Source organism: Antennarius striatus, chromosome 24, assembly GCF_040054535.1.
Source record: "Antennarius striatus isolate MH-2024 chromosome 24, ASM4005453v1, whole genome shotgun sequence".
Lineage (NCBI taxonomy): Eukaryota > Metazoa > Chordata > Actinopteri > Lophiiformes > Antennariidae > Antennarius > Antennarius striatus.
In genome coordinates, this window is record NC_090799.1 from 5,075,005 (window position 1) to 5,091,282 (window position 16,278).

Genomic DNA, 16,278 nt, shown 5'->3' on the forward strand with positions numbered 1-16,278 from the left:
CACCTCCCCTGGGGGCCCTCCTGTCTCTGAGGGGCCGGGTCCCTGGGCTGGACTCCGCCTTTCTGGGTGCTGCTGTGACATCATCATCACATCAGCTGTTAATCACAACAATAATTTTCCTGATAGATATGGATCTGCAGGCTGTGAATGGTTCCATCAGCAGACCTGTTACACTCAGCGATGACAGCCCCCTCCTCTTCCTCCTCTTCCTCCTCCTCCTCACTGGGGTCTGGGCCCTCAGGCTTCAGCTCCTGACATAATTTATGCTAATGTATGTCTCAGTGTTTACTCGAGGCAGTCTGATCCGGATCACACGCTCCGTTCCTGATGAGCGTTGGACCAAACAATTGGGAGATTTGTTGCGGGGCTCTGGGGGCCCACATGGCCCCCCACAGGGCTTGAACACACTGAGGTTGTGTCTCAGCCCGGACTCTGTCCGTCAAGAACCAGGTCTCAGGGGAACAGACCTGAAAGCTGAAACTCTGCTTCAATAAGAAAAATCAGCTTTTTTTCCAGGATGGGGGCTCAGAGCCACGACCCGATGTTCACCATGAACAAGCAGGGATAACCCCACCCCCCCTTTAACAGCAGCCAATCAGAGTGATATGTCCACACTCAAAGGCATCAAACCAGGACTGGGGGGTTAAAGAGAGTACACACTGGACCACGATCTGGTCGGTCTAACTCTCTGGACCTACTGCAGAATCACAGCAGACTCACTGTAGTGCTGGATCGATAAATATTCCAATCAAATTGCGGGGGCGTGGCTCTGTTGATAAGGATCCCAGAAAGCTGCGCTGACAGGCGAGATCTGAGGGAGGACCACTTCACATGAGGGACTTTCTCATAATGGGGGGGGGGGGTGTCACATCCCCCAGCAGAGACCTTCCATCATTCCTAGTAACGAGAACCAGGTGCCCCGAAGGTTGGTGGGCAGGAATCGGTTACTGGGGAGAAGGGCCAACAAGGACACGGTGTGAGATTGGGTTAGAAAGGTGAGGGGAGGGCAGTGGGCCGACTTCCTGAGGGGCGGGTAGGGGGCGGGGTAATGGACGGGGTGGGAGGACAGCCTAATGTTTGGAGCTGAACCCTGTTTCAGGCTGGGAACCACCTCCAGCTGAAGGCCTCTAATGGGGGACTCCTACAGGTCCTACATCAGGATCTACAACAGGTCCTACATCAGAGTCTAGAACAGGTCTTACATCAGGAAGTAGAACAGGTCCTACATCAGAGTCTAGAACAGGTCCTACATCAGAGTCTAGCACAGGTCTTACATCAGGAAGTAGAACAGGTCCTACATCAGAGTCTAGAAAAGGTCCCACATTATGATCTAGAACAAGTCCTACATCAGGGTCTAGAACAGGTCTTACATCAGGAAGTAGAACAGGTCCTATATCAGAGTCTAAAACAAGTCCTACATCAGAGTCTAGAACAGGTCCTACATCAGGGTCTAAAACAGTAATGATGATGATCATAATGGTGATGATGATGATGATGATGATGATCATAATGGTGATGATGATGATGATGATGATGATGAAGGCTGATGAGTCATCAGTGGCGGGGGCGATCCTTTTCAATGCTCACTTATTGTTCCAGTCCTGAATTAGCACAGAATACATTAGCATAGCATACATTAGCATAGCAAACAGCAGGGGGTGGGTCAGGGGGGCGGGGCCGTTCTCAGAGGACAACCCTCTTTCTCAGGACATCCAGATCGACAGCAAGTTTCTGAGAACAACCCGATTCTGACGCTAGATGGGCTGCGTTATCTTCACACACACACACACACACACACACACACACACACACACACAGCTCATTCATGTCCTGATGAACAACGTGAGGACAACGGCTGAGGGGGCGGGGGCTGGAGCAGGGCGGCGCTCATTAGCATTAGAAGCGTGGCGAGCAGCAGCCTTTGTTTCAGCAGCAGCTGTCATCCAGAACCTTTTGGGTTTATTCTGAACTGGGGGGACAGTTGTCCAACAATGGGTACCAGGGCATCTCCCAGAAGAACTTTCAGGTCCAGAACCGGGGCATTCTGGGCCATCTCACGTCCATCTAGGGCTTATGGCTGTGAGCGAAACCACCCCAGCTCCAGCCGGCCGACCCGGCCACCAGTTTGTTCTGCAAATCGACCAGGACCAGCCTGAGCTGGTCAGCTAGCTGGTCCCGGCGGGTCAGCTTTAGGGCCGGGGGACCCGCGACATCAGGGTCCAGTCTTACACAGATGGACTCCTCTTATCGCTGAACAGGTGACTGAGGCCACACCTTCTCGCTATCATTGAGAGAACAGTTCTGGACCGCCCCGCCTCAGTCACCCCCCACCTGACTGATCCATTGATCAACTGGCTCCTCCCACCCAAAAAAAATTCTGTCCAAACCAAACTCACCGATCAGGGACCCGCCCATGGGGGGCGGGGTGAGGGGTGGAGTCATGAAGGTGTGTGTGAATGCTAACGATGCCGTCGTCTCAAACTGGGTCACTGCAGACCTGGGGCTGAGCAGCAGGGCCACCAGGAACCCAAATAAAGTAGCATCCCCTCCCCCACCCATCTCCTACCCTTCCTCCCCCTCCCTCCCCAGCCCTGCGGCAGCAGGAAACCGGGTTACAGCTGAGAAAACCCTGCCATGGATCTGCAGTGAACCGGGTCCTCCTCAAGCCCCCAGACTTCCAGGATCCGGCCCAGATCTGCTAGTGGATGACATAGTATTCAACCTGGGGGGGTCAAGCCGAGGAGCAGGCCTTCATCTTGTAACCAGGATGAACGTTACCATAGTAATATTCAATGGTTATTTTGGTTATTATTAATATTTTGGTTATTATTAATATTTTGTTTATTCTTACCATATCAAAGGACGTTAGGTTCCACACTAGTGTGAACTTCTTGTCACGTGGTGTATGACATCACGCATGCACCTGTGGGGCTGCGGGTGGCTAATGATGTCACCTGCAATAAAAGCCAGTGAGAAGACGGCGTTGTGGGGGTGTGTGTCCGCGAAAGAGAGAAAGAGATCCGGAAGCGCCGAAAGCAGCCGGCATTGGAGTTACCTGATTAGCCGCAGGCTACCGGAACAGACCTGTGTGGAGGAGTTATATGAACTATAACCAACACCGGGACGATAAGTCGGTCACGTTGAACATTTTTATGGATTTGGTCGGAGTGCCGGTGAGGACTCGACTAAACGATGGCGAGCTAGGACTCTGATTCAGAGCGGGGACAACTGATGCAGAGAACTTCGCCTGGTCTGGTAGGAGGCTCTGGAAGCCGGTCCCCCCACGTCACCTCCAGACACACCCACATACACACACGCACACATACGCAATTGCCAACGGACCAATTACAGCTTGGAACTTGACACTGGATTATTTTGGACAATCAGTGTGTTGATAAATATTGTGTGTGGGTTTATCTGAAATGTACTTTTCTTTAGTTAATTTTATTCCTTCTGCAGAGTGTAAATATTGGGGTTCACTGTATATATATATTTCTTTCACAAATTAATATAACATACTATTTGCACATAAAGTTCTGTGTTTGTGTGGTTCATTGCACCACTACCTCCATGAGTCGAATCGGTCTTCTGATTGACTAGTCCAAAAGCTAATATCTTTAATCAATGTAGCCTGGAAACTTGCTACAATCTCCAGCTGATGAACTGGAGGAGTCCAATGGATGGGGGTCCAGACAGTCCTGATCCAGACCTGGAGCAGGAGAATCGAAACGCCCCTACAAGGACTGATGAGGCCCAATTAGATCCTTGGGATCTGGGATACGGGTCACGTCCCACTTCAGACTGGGTGGAGGGGTTTGTCCGAACGTCTCGTCCAGCGGGATTAGAAGCACCTGCCACTCTGACAAAGCCAGGCCTGTCCCCTGAAGGAAGGGGTGCTCACCCAGGCTCCCCCATCCTCCATCCGGGCACCATATGAAGGCAGTGATGGAGGCCGGCTGGGGGGGGTTCCACTGAGATCCTAGACTGCCCTGCTGCCTGTCACGGAAGCCAGCAGGTTGATGTCAAACGGGAGTGTTGGTTTTCCTGCCCATGTTGGGAGGTTGATGGAGGCCGGGGGTGGGGATTTGGGCAACAGCGCCCCCTGATTGAGACAGAAACACGAGGGGGGGCAGTCAGGTTCAGGTCCAGGGTCAGTTTCGGGGTCAGGTTCAAGTCGAGGGTTAGGGTCAGGGTCAGGGTTAGGGTTAAGGTCAGGGTCAGGTTCAGGGTTAGGGTCAGGGTTAGGGTCAGGGTCAGGGTCAGAGTCAGACTCAGTTTTGGGGTCATGTGCAGGTCCTTCAGTGTCCTCTTGAGGCTCTGACAGATGAGGCATTCACTCGATGAGACGGAGTGCGGTCAAAGGACGTCTTGTTTGGTCCTGGGGAGACAAAAGCTACTGAGGAGAGGACAGGCTGGAGTCTGGAGGCCTTGGAGGGGGGGCCATGAGACGGACTGGAGGCTTTGGAGGGGGGCATGAGACGGACCAGAGGCCTGTCCTAATCTGGATCCTTTTAAAGCATCTCACCGTCCTTTCAGATACTGGCTCCTGCCACGGTGGCTGGTCCCTCACATCTGATAGCCTTTCTCCTTTTACACGAGGCCTTTATCAGCCGCCAATGGAACCAGGAGCCCTCACCTGACCTGGGCCACACTCCCAGGGTCCGCAGTGGAGGACTGCAAGGGACAACAGATGAAAAGATGAAGTCCACTTCCAAAACCAGGACGCGTCCCAGAGTCTAGGAAGGAATGTTTTTATTTTGATAGGGTGTGTGGAAGCAGGGCTGTGTCCACACACCTGTCCCTCAAACAGTATCTTCCTGTCAGTGTCCCAGACCCACAGTGACCCTCAGGTCCTCACGCCACCCTCTTGATGCCTGAACAAGACTGTCGGATTCTCAGGGAGTGCTGCTCAGACCGCAGAAGAAGGAGACCACCTATAGCACATATATCAAAGTCAAGCCCCGGGGGCCGGATCCGGCCCGCAAATGGATGATCTATGGCCCCCTGGATGATATTTAATTACTATTAGGACCAGCCCATAAAAGCAGAGGTTAACTTTGAGCTACCTCCGTCCACAAAAATGGCTATGCAGAAGGTGGACGCTGAGAGCAGGGGGTTTCAAGCCTTGTGGGAGGCACAGTACATGTTCACGGAGGTAAAAGGCAAACCTGTGTGTCTTCTGTGTGGAAAAAAGTTCAGCTGTACAGTAATCCCTCAGTAAAAACTCCTGTGTTAGCATGTTCCCTGACCAGCTGCATGTCTTAGCGTGTTCCCTGACCAGCTGTATGCGTTAGCGTGTTCCCTGAACACAGATATGTGTTAGCAAGTTCCCTGACCACAAGTATGTGTTAGCATGTTCACATATGTAAAGCACAGCAGTGTTGTTCATGGATCAGTTTTTATTGACTGTGCTGCAATAACAGAAGCTAACATGCTAACCGGCGTCTGGGGGAGACACACGCTCTGTTGAAGTCACACAGTTCTGGACACTGCCACATGAACCCGTCCTGTGATTGGGACACCCAACAAACGAGACCTAATGCACCCAAAGTCGTCTTTGTCCTACTGATGCTCCTGTCCCCCAACAGAACCAGAGCGCCAGTAGGTTCCAGAACTCATCTCCATGGCATCACCAGCACTCTGACTGGCGAGGCCGGCGCCGTTCCCATGACCTCTCCACGCCCATTATTAGCTGTATTGTTCTAGAGAGCAGCGTGATCACACAAACACCACAATCAATGGCCCAGCGGGCGACCCAACCCGCCAATGAACCCTGTAGGAGACACGCCCGCTGCTGTGGTCCTCTACCACAGCAAGGACCCGCGTCCACAAGCACAGGATGAGAATGAAGGAGGCAGACGGATGGATCCAGGTGGACTTGGCTCTGATTGGTGGATAAGAACTGTCCCGACCAAGTGGGCCGTCCTAGGACGCTTCGGGACGGACTGGGTCTGGGTGGAGGTTTACTTGGCCTACAGGCTAAGCGAGACGACCAGATCCTGGACTTACAGCCAAGTCTTTGTCCTCCTCCTTTCGAGAGGCAGGAGGGTCCCAGAAAATCAGAGGTGCTCCCGGGCGGGGCAGTTAAAATTCATTTTAAACTGTTTACCCCGACAAAACAAAAGGCGCCGGTCATGGCACTTAGCCACCAATTTATTGGAGGGATGGTGAAGAAAGAATTGACAGGCATGCTGCGCTGACAGTTTAGTGGAGATGGGTGGGGGGCGGGGCGGCCGGGGGGCAGCAGGCAGGCAGGGGAGGAGGGGGGCCAGTTAAAAATCACTTCTTTCACAGTTACTCCTTTGGGCCTCATCGCTTGGACAAAAGGATGAAGAAGTCCTGCGTTCACTCGACACAGCTCCGCATTGTGTTTGGAAAATGAGCCAATTTCCATAAGCGATGGAGGACAATGTCCTCAACAAGCGTGCATAGAGAGAGACAAAAACACAAGACAAAGGGCTGTCCAGGGTCGTCCAGCACCAGAGACGCTCCACAGCCCCTCAGCCCCATGTTAGCATCAGTGTTAGCTCGAGACCTCCTCTCTGCCAGAACCATAGAACAGGTTAGCACAGGGCTACCTCCACATCTCACTAACATCATTCAAAAATATGCTATAATTAGGAATATTTCCACACCCCCTTCCTCTTTAGCAAATGATGTGTTGGCCTTGATGCTAGCCTAAACCTCACATCTGAATGTGGAAGGCCTAAGAACCTCCTGCTAACTGACACTACATGTAGCCTCCATGACCCTGGATCCCCTGGAGGATATCTGAATCAACAGTAGTGATACAGATGTCCTTCATGATCTTAGACAGAATCCGCAGTTGAGGAACTCCCCTTTAGGGCGTGGTGTGAGGAGGGAGACGGCAGGGCTAATTGAGGATGCTAACAACCTAGGCTGATTGAAGAAGAGTGATGATGAGGATGGACATGGGACCCAGAATGCATTGGGTCCGACTCCCTGCTGCTTCGTGATGATGAGATGGGTCGGGAGTGGGAGCTCCATCATATGTGTGTGGTTAATGTGCTGCAGACACACACGCACACACACACACACACACACACACACACACACACACACACACACACACACACACACACACACACACACACACACACACACACAAACACACACACACACACACACACACACACACATGAGTGGCCTCCTGCTGTGCTCCTCTCAGCGTCAGCAGTGAATCCAGGCCTTCAGGCAGCGGTAAAACCTCCAGCTATCCAGTGTGGATTGTTCCCACGACTCCCTCTACTCCTCTACTCCAGCTACTGCCTCTACTCCCACTGCTCCCACTACTCCTCTACCCCTACTTCTCCCACTTCTCCCACTATTTCCACTATTTCCACTAGTCCCACTACTCCTACTACGCCTCTAATCCCACTACTCCTCTACTCCCACTACATCCAGCGTTGTCCTGGTTCTACTGAGAAACTCACAAAGCGACCAGAGTCCAAGCTCCTCATCCTTAAAGTCATCATCAAAAACCACTGTAAATAATAGTTATTATTATAATGGTTGTTGTTGTTGTGTTGTTGAACTGGTTTTGTCATAGAGCATCATGAAGAAATTGGCAAAGGGTGTGGGGGTTGGGGTTATGAGAGGAACTTCCCCCACTTTATTAACTATGATAAGCTCCAAGAATCTGCAATGTTTCCTGAATTTGAAAGAAGTGACCCAGAAGAACCCTAACCCAAACCAGAACTGAAAACAGAACCAGAACTAGAACCAGAACCAGAGCAACAACAGTGAGATTTTGTCCTTGAGTGCGCACACAGCTGACTCATCTGACCTGTAGGACACGGTCCAGAATGGGCTGGACACCCGACCCAGAGATCAGTTGGACTGCACGAGTCACATGACATCAGGGTCACACCTTCAATGGGAACCCCTGTGTGATGTCACCTGTGATGTCACTCATCATGTCATTGTATGGCCCGATGAGAGGATTCAGAAGTAATCAGATTACAGGCCTGATCTTGGCAACTGATGACATCACCAGCACCGAACCGTCCTTCAGGTCGCTCTGAAGGATCGCATCCCATCAGAGGGCGGTGACTCCTGTTGGTTCCCCGTCCTGTTGTTTTTGGGTCACACCAACACATGTTCAAACTGGGGGGGACCGGATTGGAGGAACCATCTGTTCAACAAAGCCTGTAGGATGATGACGATGATCCTTGGATATTGTTCTCTGGTGGGGATCTAGGGGGGTGAGGGGGCTTCACTGGCCTCTACCCGCCGGGCTCCAGCAGAAAGGGAGGGAAACAGGGAGCCTGAGGAGCCCCAGCTGACCCGGGTCAGGATCTCATCTCCATTCATAACACTCAGATCACAGACCACAGTGGTGGGTGGGGCTTTGACATCAGCATCACAAGCATATAAAGGGATTATCTAATTTGAGAGACACAAGAGGGCAGATTGGTAGAGGGAGGAAGGAGGGAAGGACGGAGGGAGGGATGGTGGGATGGAGGAAGGAAAGAGGGAGCAAGGATAGAGGAGATCAACTGTGAACGGTAGAATGACTACTGAATGCCTGAGACCCTGGTTCCCCCAGACTGTATAGCATCACTGGTCCTCGGTCCAGATGTTCTGGATCTTGGTTGGTTCCGGGGAACCAGCCATTGGAGGAGGAGTAAACTGAAGGTCCAGAAGTGGACCGGGTCTGGTTCTTGGTTCTGACAACAGAAGGAGTTGCTCGGTTCCAGATTGGGTTGCTGGCTGTGGAGGGTTCAGATAGGGGTAACTGACCCAACAACATGCCTCCCAGCTTCCCTCAAGTTGGAGGGGAGGAGTGCAGCTCCTCGTCCCCAGCGGTCCAACTGTGACCGTCTTTGTTTGGACAGAAACCAGCGTGGAACAACGGGACACTTGGCCGACCTGTGTAACCTGATCTGCATCCTGCTTTAAAGTCGGTTTTGGGCCGGTGGCTTTGTCCCACGTCAGACAATGGGGGTCTGTTGGCACTCTGGGCTGGACAGGACACCAGATACCGGTCTTTTCACTGGTTCTGTCCCACCATGGGGCGAGGACGAAACAGGACTCAGGTCAGCTAGCACGCTCCACAGGTCAGGAGGTTGTGTCCCAGACCCGATCTGTCCAACCCGTATTTGATGGAACGGACTTCAGAACCGCATCAAAAGCCCCGCCCCCCCACGAGTGACCTGCGGTTGCACCTTCAACTGTACCTGCTGATCCCACCATGACCAAAGCAGAACAAATGGCCCCGCCCACCAACAACTATTGCTCCATCTTCACTCAGGTAATCAGATTACTTCTGATTTCATCTACAGGTACTTTGTTCGTCTTGCTCCATCCAGCTCCTCCCACTCCATGACATCAGACGTTTTCCCGCCACGGCTTTGGAGTGAAGTCAATAATGATAATGAAGACAGGATGAGGGTTCTGAGGGGGTGGGGCCTGTGACAGAGCAGTGGGGCTAGCCGCGAGGTGCTAATCAGCTTTATGTGGACCCTAAATCAATCTGGGGGCTCAGACACGCCAGCTGTCGGCACTACAGGACGCTCAGCGGAACGCCGCTGGGTGGCTGAGACCACCAGGACCACCGGGACCACTGGGACCACTGGGACCAATTCACCAAAGAGATGGCAGAAGCATCATTTGAGCAGGTGAGTGGGTCAGAATTCACAGGTGAAGAGGTGGTGGCGCAGGACAATGGGGAGGAGGAGGAGAAGGAGAAGGAGAAGGAGAAGGAGAAGGAGAAGGAGAAGGAGGAGGAGGAAGAGGCCACCGCTCCGTAATCTGATGGGGATTACAGCAACCATCATCTGATTAGAGTAAATCAATTAACAGCACAAAAGGAAAACAAAAAGGAGGCGTCCATTGCTGGGGGGTATCGGTCAATGGGGGGGTGGGTGCAGGGTCAAGGAGGGGGGGATTAACCTAAATTCTGCCTCATCAGGGTTTGAACTAGACCCACAATGAATCCGCCTCACAGGTCAAACATGATGATGATGATGATGATGATGTTTACTAAATGACAACATGACTTCACATTACATCATGCCTTCACATTACATCATGACTTTATTACATCATGATGTAATGGCATCATGATGTAATGAGCAGAGCAATTAGATACACTTTAAGTGTTAGCAGTTCGCAGCTACAGCTTGAAGGCTAGCAGTTAGCTGCTACCGATAGTGCAGATGTAGACATAAACTTACCACGGTAAAGAATCCAGATCCACAACCACAGCTGCTGAGGGTCCAGCTGCAGGACAGGTTGACGGGACCTTCAGGTGTGCGTGGTCAATGTGAAGGTCAAAGGTCGTAGACATAACCAAGGGGGTGGAGCATCTCCTTCATTCAAATCCAGTCAGAGCCAATCAGATGCCACAAAGAAAGACTTCCTGGTGTGGTTGAACCGCCATGACCTCCTGAGACACGACCGGTAAACTTCAGTGAATGTCATGTGACAAGGTCAAAAGGTCATGGGGGGGGGGCTGTTGCAGTCCGTAACCTGGCACCTACTAAAACCGGATGGGTTTCGGGGCCAGCTACTCCCATGACTCACCCCAACCAGTACACCAGGACCCCCGTCAGGAGGAAGAGGAAGAGGAGGAGATGACTTGAGATGTAGAGGAGGAGGAAGAGGAGAAACTGCCACAAACAATAAATATCAGAATGAAGGATTGTTGTTGTTTACAAGGTAGATGAGGAGGAGCTGCCTTCATCTGGGGACAGTTAAATAAGAATCAGGTTAGAATAAGGAGCTTAAAGTCTTTAAAGGAAACCAAAACGAGCAGGAGGACGGGGGAGGGGCAGCAGTCAGGCTGTTTTTTGATAGATTGTTAGGTCAGGTTCATGATGTTGGCGTGAGAAGAAGTCCAGGAAGCTCTGAAGGTCCACTGAGGGGTGGGAGGTTCCATCTGGTCCAGATGGAAGAGGGGGCAAAAGAAGGGGGGCAAGGACAGGAGGAGGGAAAGAAAGGAAGAAGAGCTTCTGAGGTGAAGATGAAGGACGAATGACCCCAGGAGGTGTGTTCACCTCCTGTGGTCGGTCTCTGAACAGCACGCCCATCTTCAGAAACACCCACCCTCAAACACACCCACAAACCATCAGGCACACCCACCAACCATCAGACACACCCACCAACCTACAGACACACCCACCAAAGTACAATCACACCCACAAACCATCAGGCACACCCACCAACCATCAGACACACCCACCAACCTACAGACACACCCACCAAAGTACAATCACACCCAAAAACCATCAGACGAACCGACCAACCTGCAGACACACCCACCACTCTAAAGACACCCCCACCCCAAACTGAAGACACACCCACTGTTATCAACTTTAGACACACCCATCAAGCTCAAACACACCCACAAACCTACAGACACAGCCACCAACCTAGGGACACACCCACCAACCTACAGACACACCCACCAACCAAGGGACACACCCAGCAAACTAGGGACACACCCACTAACCTACAAACACACCCACCAACCTCAGACACACCCACCAACCTACACACACACACAGCCACATTTTCTTTGACCATCCTGTGGTCATCAAACATTGAATCTCAGGATGTCATGGACGACACTTCACCAGAGAAGCAGGAATGACGTCATAAGACAATGAGGGGGGCGGGGCTCTGTGGTTTCCGCTCTGTGTTGAAGGTGTGACTCTTTCATCTTGACAGTCAATCGTCTCGCTGTGACCTTTACACCCAGCAAACACAGCACCAATCAGGAGGCACCGAGCCCCGCCTCTCGCTGCCGGTCAGACGTCGGAGATGTCAGTGTGGCGTGATGCCAAAAAGCAGGAGGTCATCCTGTCATCAAACGAATCGATCTGACGGGGGAGGGGTCAAAAGGCCAGGTTCAAAGCCACCCCTGTGACGTTCTGAGGGTGATTCTTTGTCAAGTGGGAACGGATGAAGAATGACCTTTTCCTCCACACGCCTACACCCACTCAGCCTGAAACTACAACAGCGCCCTCGCTGGCCATGGTAGCCATTACAGGAGAAGGAGATGGAGGACAGGGAGGAGGAAAAGGATGAGAAGGAGGAGGTTGTGGAGGAGGATGAGGAGAGGGAGGAAGGAGAGGTGGAGGAGGAGAAGCAGGAAGAGAAGGAGGAGGAGGAGGACGAGGACAAGGACAAGGACGAGGACGAGGACGAGGACGAGGACGAGGACGTCCAAACTCTGGTCTTTGGTCCAATATCTGGTCTCTGGTTAGGTCACATGACATCCAGGGTCAGTGTGTCCAGAGGGCCCAGATGGAGATCTGTTTCAGGGCCTCTGACAAAGGGCTGTCCACCATTCAGCAGTAGCAGAGCAGGGCCCAACCCAGTCCCATGTGTCTGAGGTGGGGAAGGAAGACCCACTGTGCAGCACATTAGCACAATGGTGCTAATAAGACGGCAGTGTCCTGGCCCGTCGTGTCAAACAGCGGTGTGAGGCCTGTGGCATCTGCCGGACGGCCTCAGATCACGTCTATTAAAACACAAAGCACCAATTACTGCTGGGGCCCCCAGGACACCAGGGGACACCACGCAGACAGGTGCTCTCCACACACACACCTCCACAGAGGCGGGCCCCAAGAGGTGGGGCTCACTGCTCACCACCAATCTGAGGACAAAAGGTCGTCCACTTGTTCCAAAGGACAAGTTCTTACCCAACAGGAAATCCAATTCTTAGAAGAGTTTAATGATTCTCCTCCTCTGAGTTATTATTATAACTACTACTACTACTACTACTAATAATAATAATACTATTACTACTACTACTAGTGGTAGTAATAGTAATACTATTTGAACATAAATAAGGTATTGTGTTTTTTCTTCTGGATTGAAATCAGACTATAACATTTCCCACTGCCTGTGAATACACCACTGTTTACGGGAAGGACCTTAAATGCAGCAGACGTCGTCCAAACAGCGATCCGTGGCCAGGACGGTCCTGGCGAGAATGCCCCTCTGCCTTTTACACTTGTCTCGTCTCGGATCACTTGAGGGTGACATTCCGTCGGCCCGGCCTGGCGGGGGGCCCTAGGGCCTCCCAGGCCTGGACGGTGGCGCTGACATGCATTGTTGACGTGTCAACGAGTTCTGGAGAGGGCCACGCGCTCCGATGCGAGGACAAGCGCTCCCACCGATGATGTCTGACAGGGAGTGGAAGCCCCTCCCCCTGCTTGATTGGCACAAAGAACAAACAAGGGGTGGGGCCGGTAGAGTGGCTGCCACACCACACAGAAGTTCTCCATTCCTGTATGGGCTGGAGGTTCTGAAGAACAATCCCGATCAGCAGCACCTGAGTCGGGAAACACTGTGAAGGGTCAACAGAGGTGTCAAGGTGGGTAGAGTGGTGGGTAGAGGCAGCTCCTTAGTGGTGCGCCCTAATGAGCAACTTATAAAGGGGACGGCACCATGCTCAAGGGCACCTCTGCAATGAACTGACACCTCCCACTGTCAGCTCACACTCTGAGGTGACTGGGCGGGAGAGGGAATCGAACCGCCAATCCTGCCATCATTGGACGACCAGCTCTACCAACTGAGCCACTGCCACCCCAGAAATTTCCCTCTAGAACTTTACTCCTAAACCATTACACCTATAACTTTACTCAATAAATCAATCAATCAATAAACCAATTAATCAATCAGCTTTTATTTGAAATAGTGTTTCAGTGTTGTCAGTGTATCTTTTTTCTCCTGGTGTTTATCCAGTATATATTTATTATGTATGTCTTGAGCAGTGGATATTTTTGTCCGGGATTAATAAAGTACATATCTATCTATTGATCTATTGAACCACATCAACAGATATTTCAAAAGGCTTTTACAGGCAGAGAAACCCAACAAAACCATCCAGAGCAGAAATAAAGTTGTACTCCTACAGCTTTACTTCTAGAACGTTGCTGTTAGGAATTTACACCTAAAATAATACTCCTCGAACTTTACCTAAGAACGTAACTGTTAGAACACTACTGCTAGAACCTTACTCCTAGGATTTCACTCTTAGATCTTTAGTACCTCAATTTTACTCCTACACCTATACTCCTAGACCTTTACTCCTAGAACTTCACCCCTAAAAAGTGACCCCTAGAACTCTACTCCCACACTTTTACTCCTGCAATATTACTCTTAGAACTTTTTCTCCTCGACTATTACTCCTACAACTTTTTGCTAGAACTTTAGTCCTAGAACTTTACTCTTGCAACTTTACTGCAAGATGAAGGAACCAGGAAGATGAAGCACTTCCTGATTCCTGGGTCTGGATCCTGAAGGAACATATCCCTGGCCCTGATAGTTTATTTCTTTGGCAAATTCAAGTCCAGCCCTTTATAATGTCATCCATTAGCCAATGAGACCACAAAACCACTGTTGCTGGAGTTGCTGGGCAGGACCAGGTCTGTTCTTCCTCTGTCACACCCAGACGTCTTCTGTTATTTTGGGGCCTCCAACCTGTGAGGAGCAGGTCTGGTGGAGGCCATGTTTTCATTTCAACTCCCCCCCAATATCAAGTCTAACACCCACCCCCCACCACAGCAGAGCCCTGGGTGCACATAACCCAATGGAGGAGAACCTGAGGTCAGGAGGTCGGTAAGGTGTGTGTGGGGGGAAGGGGGGCACCAACAACAGCGGATATTAAAGGTCAAAATGTCGTCTGACATGTGCTTCCTGAGGTGGACGTCCTGAAGACCAAAGAGGACGCATCCCAGCTGAGACAACCCCCAAGACCGTTGCCAAGACAACCACCAAGACCACCAGCAGTACCACTACAGTACCACGGTGCTCCTACAGTATTTAACTCGACAGCATTCTTACTATTGCAATCCCTACTGCAATTCTTTAGTAGTATTGTAGTAATATTACTGTAGTAATCCTGTAGTAGTACTGTGGTACTGTAGCAGTAAGGTACTAGTAATACTGTAGTAGTAACATTGTCGTAGTAATTCTGCAGTAGTAATACTGGGGTATTAATAATGAAGTAGTAATACGACGCTAGTATTGTAGTTGGTATACTGTAGGAGGAGGAGGGGGAGGAGGAAGGAGAGGAGGAGGAACAAACTAAATGGATTACATTAATGGATTATTAGAAGAATGATCATTCATTATTCACCAGTATTAATATAAATTATTGTTGTTGTTTATTAAAATGTCGTGCTTGCTTGTGATATAATCTAAATTCTTGTGGCGTCATCCCAAGGCCTGATTAGATCCATAACTTCATTGGTTTTAATCAGTTTGGGGCGGCAGTAACTCCAAACTGATTAGGACTGTGTACCAGAATTTGCTGGCTCAAGACCTGGGTGGGCGAAAAATAACTGGATTGTGAACTGGCAGTGTTAAGCATTGCCGAGGTGCTCCTGAGCAAGGCACCGTCCCCCTACAAGCTGCTCATAGCGCTCCCTATGCAACAGCTGCACGCCACCCTACCTCCCATCATCACCATGTCTACAGTCTCACTGTGTGTGTGTGTGTGTGTGTGTGTGTGTGTGTGTGTGTGTGTGTGTGTGTGTGCGCGCGCGTGTGTGTGTGTGTGTGTGTGTGTGTGTACATACGTGTGCAAAATTCGGAAAAAAGTGATTACCCTACAGGGATTATTAAAGGATTTAATTATCAGTTCCTACCTGCAGCACTCTCAAATCGCCAGCAGGGGGTAGCAGCTCATTTGGAAATGGAGCGCATGCCTTCACTGACATCCTCAGGTGTGTTTGTGTGTGGTGTGGTGTGGGGTGGTGGGGGTGGGTTGCGGTGGGTGCCTGGTTGGCTCCTGCTTTAGACTCTGACAGACTCTGACCTGTAGGACACAGGGGGAAGAAAAGGGGGAAGAGGAAGGAGGCGGAGGTGGAAAAGAAGAGGAAGAAGACGAAGGAGAAGAAGGAGGTCATAAATCAGATTTGAATAAGATTGCAATGAGATAATAAACAATACTATAAAAAACAATAAGATTTCAAACAATAAGAAAATAAACACTAAGATTCAAAATGATGAGAAAATAAATAATAAGTTTAAAACAATAACATAAAAACAATAAAATAGCAACAATATAATAAATAATAAGATAAACAATGAGATTTAAAAAATTACATCATAAATAACAAGATAATAAACAATAAAAATTTAAACAATGACACAATAAACAGTAAGATTCCAAACAATAAGATTGCAAACAATAAGATTATAATAATTACATAATAAACATATAATAAACTACAAAATAACAATGATATAATAAACAATGTGAACATAAACAACAGTAACATAAAACCAATAAGATTA